Source organism: Nannospalax galili, unplaced genomic scaffold (genome assembly GCF_000622305.1).
Source record: "Nannospalax galili isolate Female #2095 unplaced genomic scaffold, S.galili_v1.0 scaffold235, whole genome shotgun sequence".
In the NCBI taxonomy this organism is placed as follows: domain Eukaryota; kingdom Metazoa; phylum Chordata; class Mammalia; order Rodentia; family Spalacidae; genus Nannospalax; species Nannospalax galili.
Window position 1 is genome coordinate 3,606,471 of NW_008338118.1, and position 8,037 is coordinate 3,614,507.

The window sequence follows — 8,037 nt, forward strand, 5'->3', positions numbered from 1 at the left end:
TTTCAGTAACTGTATGGATGGAGGACTATCTACTGGATCATGGATATGCTTTCAGTGTCTGTGCCACTGAAAAAACTTGCTTTCCTTCTCCCAGCAGCCATCAATTGCCAAAGGCTCTACAGCTAGCGGTAGGACTTCATGAGCTCCTCCCCTTCCATGCTGGGGTTTTGGCTAGCTTGATCTTGTGCAGGTCTTGTGCATGAAGTCACAGCTGGACAGTCATGCCCAGCAGATAACGTTTTGCTGAAGATACCTACTGGTTCTGGCTCTTAAAATCTTTCTTCACCTACTCCCTGGATTATACCTGAGATTTGGGGGGAGGGTATTTAATTTATCTGTCTCATTTAGAGATGAGTAGTCCACAGTTCTTGTAATTAAATTAATTAAAAGAAACATCTCTGATGAAGTTTGCAATATGCACTAATCTATGGATATAAAGACAAGAACTTAAATGGCAGTTAATACTACATCTATTTAGCAGAATAATAGTATTGGGTTCTCCCCCAAGGCCTATTACTTAGCCTGTCAAAAAAACCTTGAAAATGATCCTCCATATGAACCCATTAACCACTCTGGAGCATATTCCCAAAGTACTTTATACCCTACTAGAGAGATAGACTAATCCATGTTCATTTCTGCCTTATTCACAATAGCCAGAAAATGGAAACAGCCTAGATATTCATTAACTGATGAAAGGATAATGAGAATGTGGCACATATATACAATGAACTATTATTGAACTATAAAGAAAAATGAAGTTATAAAACTCACAGGTGAATGGATGGGGCTGGAAATAGCACTTCTAAGAGAGGTAACACAGACCTGTTGGGGGCCTCTGTTATGTGAAGTAGAAGTCTCTTCATATCCGGATAGCTCACGAGCTCAGAGTTATGTGCTGAGACTCCTTTCATAGCGGGGTGCCTTCCTGGCATCTTCCTAACTCTCCTTTTGAAGTGCCCGCCACTAATGCCATAACATAAACATGGCCTCTGGCTCTAGGAATACCATGCTTTCCTGTGTGATTTTTCAGGTAGTCAGCGGTCTGGCAGCATGGCAGAAACCCACTTCCATATGCAAATAGAATGTCTCACAAAGTATCTATCAGCCAAAGCTTTTACCACTACCCCCATGGTATAAATATCCCAGTTTTCTCTCAATAATAGAGAGCTGGATCACTTGAAGCTAAACTTAATAAAAGCTGTGACACGGACTAAGCAGAGTCCCGCGTCTTACTGGCGATCCAGCCTCTCTGGAGGCAGCATTCCTCCATCACCGGCTCACAGATGCCAGCTTCAGCCGCCTTGCGCTCTCCCGTGTGATCCAGTGGCCAGTGGATCTTGCATCAAGAGGAAAGTGCACGGGGGAAATTAAGGCGGTACACAGCTGGACAACGCTCCAGCAGCAGAGACCCACAGAGACATGGAGAAGCCCGCGGACCCACGACGTGACTCTCCAGGTGACTCAAAGGCAAATACTTCATGTTCTCTCTCAAATGTGGATGCTAGATTTGAACTTTTTGATATATGTGTTTAAACTGGAATACTCATAAAAGTTAAGAAATCAGTAAAAGGAAATGGGTGGAGATGATTCCAAGAAGAGGAGCATAGAAGGCAGGTAGTATGAAAGTAGAAAGTGGAAAAATGGAACAGGACAGGTTCAGTGGGATTGGGGATGGGAGGACACAATAGAAGAAGGAGTATGGGAAGGGAGAACTAGCACTAAATACCTTTGAAAATGCCATATGGACATCTACTACTGTAGAAGCTTCCTAAAATAGATATGTACACAAAAATAAAAGAAGGATAAGTGGAGTTATCCTATAATAGGAGGACAATGCCTCTCATAGACATCATAGATGTTCAAATAAAAAGCCCGGTGACAGGCATGGCTTACCTCTTTTTGAGTTGTTAGTCAGTGAGTTGCATACAGCCCTTCCCCAAATACTACAGGCTATTGTCATTATTCTTGGTTATCATCCAGAACTTGAGGGTAAGACTCTATTGATGATGACACCACATGCCTGAGTCATAGGATATGGAGAAATCGTACTAATTCTTAATACTTTCAAGTTTCTGTTGTAAAAACCAACAGATATTCCAAAATGTTTTTATGATTGATGTTCTAAAGCTTAAAGCTGAATTATTTTTTTGAAATTCTCTCTCTCTCTGCCTCTCTCTCTCTCTCTCTCTGTCTTATATAGCCCAGGCTGGCCTTAACCTCCCTATATAATTGAGGATGACCTTGAATCTCTTCTGATTTTCTTGCCTCTACCTCACAGATGCTGTGATTACAGGTGAGTGCCATCAAACCTGGCTCATGTAGTGCTAGGGGAGGGCTTGCTGCATTCTGGGCAAGCACTCTACTGACTGAGCTGCATGCCGAGTTCTACTAGAGTAAACCTTGACTCTAATTTCATAATAAAGCAGAGAAAGAGGCAAAGTCTGAGCACTAAATGTCCAACCCTCTGCTGCTTTTACCACAGTTTTTTCTTATCATGATATGAAGTCTCTTACTTAGGAGATACTAGTCTTATAACTGTACCAGGATTTATTTTCACGTTTACACTCACAATGTAAATATGAAATCCTAGGCTGAAAATAATACATATCTGTGAAGAAGGATTTGGGATGTCCCTTTAGAGAGCTTTGTTTTTCTTTTATAATTGTGTCCTGTGGTATGTGTGTATGTGTGTGTGTGTGTGTGTGTGTGTGTGTGTGTGTATTGCAGTGCTTTGGCTGTGACAGGATGAAATTCATCACTAGACATCCAGACACTGTGGAACAACAACAAAAAAATCCCATTCTGATAACTACTCAATTTTCTTAGAGTGACAATGCCATGGAAATTGAGTCATTGAACTACTAAGAAAAGCTCTTCTCTAAGCTTGAAAGCAAAGCAGACCTCGTGAAGCCCATAAATTAATATTTGGAATAAGATTAATGCATCATCATCTTACTCCATTTTATAAATTCAATCCTCTATCTTACACTGAAACAAAATGACAAAAAAACCATAAACCTCATCCTGTCTTAGAAATGTAAACCCATGATGCTGTTTATTATTTTATACTTTTGTTTCTGGGTATATATGTGTGAGGGGGTTGGTTGGGAGTTGTGTGTGTGGTAACTTGGTCCTCTCTGGGGTAAAAAGCAAAATGTGTATTTTAAATCTAGTGAGATGTCTGTGCATGGTGGGGTTCAGTGCTATAGAAAGCTTAGCATTTCAAATGTCAAACACCTGAGTTGAGCTTTCTTTGAGTGGTTTTCTTATGCTTCTTTTTGTTAATCATGTTTCATGTTGGAAAAACATGAAAGCTACCAAAAGTATTTCTGAAAGAACATGAGTTTTTGAGTAATCATGAGGTATTGCATATGATGTCCCACAGCCCTGTGAATGCTGAGTGGGAGCTAGGGAGAGAAGGATCCATTCAGCAATGCGTTGCTTCCCAGGACCTCAGTGTGACACATGAGGGTGCACTGACCTAGTAAAAAGATGCCTGATGCTTAGCTTGTTAATGATGATGGAGTTATTATTACATTTGAGACACGGTGCTAATTGCTTTGATGTGGATTACTTTAATAACAACTCACTGAGGAGATAATTCACATTTATTCTGGAAGTACACCTGAGAATTCAAGCATTTTAAAAGCATCTGCACAAACCCATGGATCAGCCAAGGCAGAGTTCTGTCTCAGTCCACATAGGCTATTGTAATTCTTTCTTTGTATAAGTTGTGGAGCTGTACATCAACTGGTCGATCCGTAATATGTTATATGAAGCTAACATATAACAATGCTAAACAATTTGGTGGGAGTAATTTCTAAATGTTATGTCCAATAAAGAATTAAAATGGCATTGCCACCATTGACTGGGAAGAAAATACAGTTCTTACCAAGATGAAAAAAAACATAGAATATGAGCTGCGTGTGGTGGTGCACACTTAATCCCATCACTCAGGAGGCAGAGGCAGTTGGATCCCTGTGAAATGGAGTCCAGCCTGGTCTACATAGCAAGTTCCAGTTCAGCTAGAGTTACAGGGTGACTGTCTCAAACAAAAAAAGAAAAAGTCCAATCGATGTAACCATGCGCCAACGTGCACACACACACACACACACACACACACACACACACAGAGGATCCCTCAAACCCCCCAAAAACTCACAGCATATGTTGTTAATTTGATTAAATAACAGCATATTTGTATGAATAGAAACCAAAAATAACAAACACTGTATCAGTGCTCATTGTAGTGTACAGGAACAGTGCACACTTTTTTGGAATTTTCTGTAATGTGATATCAGCTTAATGGTGAACAGTGAATAAACCTGTAGTGTTTTAAAAGTTTTAGGATGAGAAAACCTTGGGTTTAGGGAAGAATGTATTTTTAGGAGTAGCTAAAAAATGTAAAGTATGCCATTTTAGATGAAGTTCTACTAGAAATTAAGCTTACAGTAAGAACCTTTAGTTTCTAAGATGAATGTTATTTCAAGTGTTTAGATGAAGTGTAAATATAAGTAATATATTTGTGGTTGGTGCTACCCTGAGCTTCGCAATTTGAGCAGGAATCACCATTCCTGGGGCAGGATCATGGTGTTCTGTTTCCCTAGCACCAGTGATGGAGATCTAATAAAGTATGGCTGATCTGAAGATATTTGGATTCATGTAGACAAACTCTTCAGATCAAGTATACCTGAGATTACATAAGCAAGGAAGACAGAAGACAACCCAAGGGAGGTGCCGAGGGACTGTGCCCATCTTGTGAAAGCCAATAGCATTCAAGTCTGCAAGATGAACAGCCTTAATGTGGTTAGCACACCGTGGTCTAACCTGAAGAAAACAGCTGACATGAATGTGGGGCAGAGCTGTTTTCGCAGGCAGAAGGAAGTAAAAATTGTGACATTGGAGAAGAAAGTGAATAAAATCTTGATCTGATTAGAAAAGACCAAATTGGAGTGGTTCCCAGACCCGGCAGCAGAGAAAGAGGCAGAGACCACGATGAGAAGAACGAGGAACAAAAGCCCAAATTCAGGAAATGAAAAGGAAAAGGAAAAAGAGAAGAAATGAAGAGGAAAAGGGAAGTGGATGAGCTCAGGAGGTATTTGTCACCAACGAAAGCTGAAAACATGCCTTCAAATGAAGATGGCACTGCTCCTGATGAGTTCACGTGAGCTGAGCGAAGGACCTTAGAAAGATTCGAGTGAATGTACAGACCGCTGCAGACCTTTCGATTTCATCTGTGTTCTGAATTACAGAAAACAGCCAGCTGAAACTCTACCTTCATTCTGCACGGGGATTATTCATTTTGGGGTTTAAAAAAAAACAACAACAGCAACATTCTTTTTGCTGACAGAAAAGGAACAGACACCAGGTGGAATTTAGTTGTACTTGAAGACAACATACAACTTTAGGAAAACAAAATATTTTTGGCAGAGCATGTCATTGCCTTGTGAGAGCTGGCTGCCTTTTTTCTTGAGATAGATTTTAGAACGAACCACCTATGGAAACTATTTCTGTGGCTGTGGTCTGTTCCTAGAAACCTATGGTGAAATGTGTTTTGTATTTTTAAAATATCTCCACTGCTTTTAAAAAGATTGAATTGATGGTAATGCAGGTCAGCATTCTCCTGTCACTGATTTCTTGATTAGAAAAAGGTGCATAAGGGTTTTGAAGACCACAGTGATATAAATTTTTGGAGATTGTTGACTTCAGTGCTGAAGTTTCCTCTTGTCATCAGGATCAGTGTAACAGCCTCTCTCTGCTCCAGCTCTTACCGTTTTCAGTGAGGGCCTTCATCTCCTAGCATCACAGTAGGTGATCTTAATCAAGTTTGGACCACAAGGAAGTTGTTACCTAAACCAGGTCATAGATGTGACAACTTTTAGGCTCTGAAGACATTTATCCATGTGGAGGGAGACAGGAAGGGGTGCTCTGTGAATAGTGGGAATGGTAGAGGCTGCCTGATTTTTGTCTTGGCTACATTATGAAGCAAAAGCTCACAGTGAATTTTGATTTTTAGAAAGAATCAGACATTTTTCTAGCCAGTCAAGTTTTTGTTTCCTTACACTGAAATAATATTTCATTGGTACTCAGCCCGAGCCACCTGCTCCCTGATGTGATTCTGACATGAAGATATATTTTTATTACAGCTTTTAAGGGAACCCCATAAAGAACACAACAGAAGAAAACAAAAAGTACAAAGCTCACGAGATGGCAGGCCTACAGGTTCATACCTTGGCACACCAGAATTCTACCCACGGCACTGGTGTTCTGACATAGCGAACATGATTTCTTCAGCAAATGTACCTCCTGTCACCACATAGGAGTATGGGAAAACCAGATGATTAGCTCTCCCTTCTATTCCAAATCGGTGTATGGTTCAAGCTGGAAAATTCCCTGAGACATAACTCATTAGCCATGTCCCCCCCATGAGGGGATATGGAAGCCAGTACCAGAGATCAGTGACCAGAGATCAGTGACTATGTGTATGTTTCTGATATTTGAACTAGAGTTCTGTGGATAAAATATTATAATGAAGTATCATCTTTACCTATCTGTCTGACTATCTATCTATCTATCTATCTATCTATCTATCTATCTATCTATCCATATATCTATCAATCATCTATCATCTATCTACCATCTATCTATCTATCTATCTATCTATCTATCTATCATCTATCTATCTATCTATCATCTATGTATGTTTGTGTTTCAGTCAGAAGATTTTGAAAAATATTAGCCTTTTGCAGTTTTACCAGTGAAAAAATATGTGATGCAAACCTTTCATGCATGACAAAGAGGGAACTCTATAAATAGTAACAACTGGCCATGCGACACATTTACTTTTCTCTTGCAAATCATGCATGTGCCACCTGTTCTCTTATAATGTGGATCAGACCCTGGGCTCATTACTATCTCTGTGTGAGGTTACCATTTGCTCAATGAAGACATTTTATTTAATCATGTGTGTTTAATATTTTCTTTTCTCGCAGACTTTCCTAACCTTGAGGCCACAGAAGACTCTTCATTAACATCTGCAATTTAGTTTGATTTCACAGGAGGAATCACCTGACATTTTGTTAACTGTAACTCATTAGACTAATATCATTTGCTAATAACAGGTTTTTCATAGAAATAAAACGCTGGTGAAATGTGATGAATTTTAAGTAGGTATGTTAAAACAATGCTAACAGTCAAATTACGATGATCACACATGAAAGTTGAGAGGTTCATCAACAAATATGAAATGAGATTACAGAGTAATAGACACTTTAAAACTCCAGCAGATCTTCACTGTGGGCAAGCACTATTCTCTATTCATATAATGGACAATAATGAACATTTTGAAGCAGAAATTATTATCCTTGTTTAAAGGTGAGAAAACTTACATTCACTTAGGTCACACAATTAAGCTATGCCCAGGTTTAATGTTAACGCCCTTAACTGAGGTTGAATACTGCCTCCAGCAGCCTGTAGTCTGCTCTTATTTGAGCTGTTTTAGTAGAACCTTTAGAAGACACTGAAAATAAAATTCTAATATTGTCAGGTCATACTTGTATATTTTAGCAGTTTTTTCTTTTAATTTGACTATTTTCAAAAATTGAATCTTCCTTTAAAAATGAAGAAGAAAATGCTCTCTTTTGCTTCAACATGAATGAACCTGGAAGACAGTCAACCTGGGCTCAGGATGATGAATATTGCATGACCTCAATTAAACATGGAATCTGGGGGCTAAGAAGATGGCTCAGAAGATAAGAGTGCTTACTACCCTAATAGAGGGTCCGAGTTCAGTTACCATCACCCCTGTCAACAGCCAACAACTACCTGTAACTCTAGGTCCAGGGAAGCTGTTGCCTTCTTCTGACCTCCATATGAAATTGCACATATCTGCATATACCCATACACATAAACACACACACATAATTACAAAGAATAAAAATAAACCTTTAAACATGGAATCTAAGTACTTAGAAGGTGGGGATTGTGGACATGTTTGTCAAAAGATAAAAGTTTTCAGGTAGGAAAGATAAGTTTAAG

At 39.3% G+C, this 8,037-nt stretch overlaps 1 pseudogene; it reads left to right on the forward strand.

The window, feature by feature from the left end:
- The first annotated feature begins 4,587 nt into the window (after positions 1-4,587).
- LOC103734057 lies at positions 4,588-5,168 on the forward strand (annotated as a pseudogene).
- Positions 5,169-8,037: the final 2,869 nt, after the last annotated feature.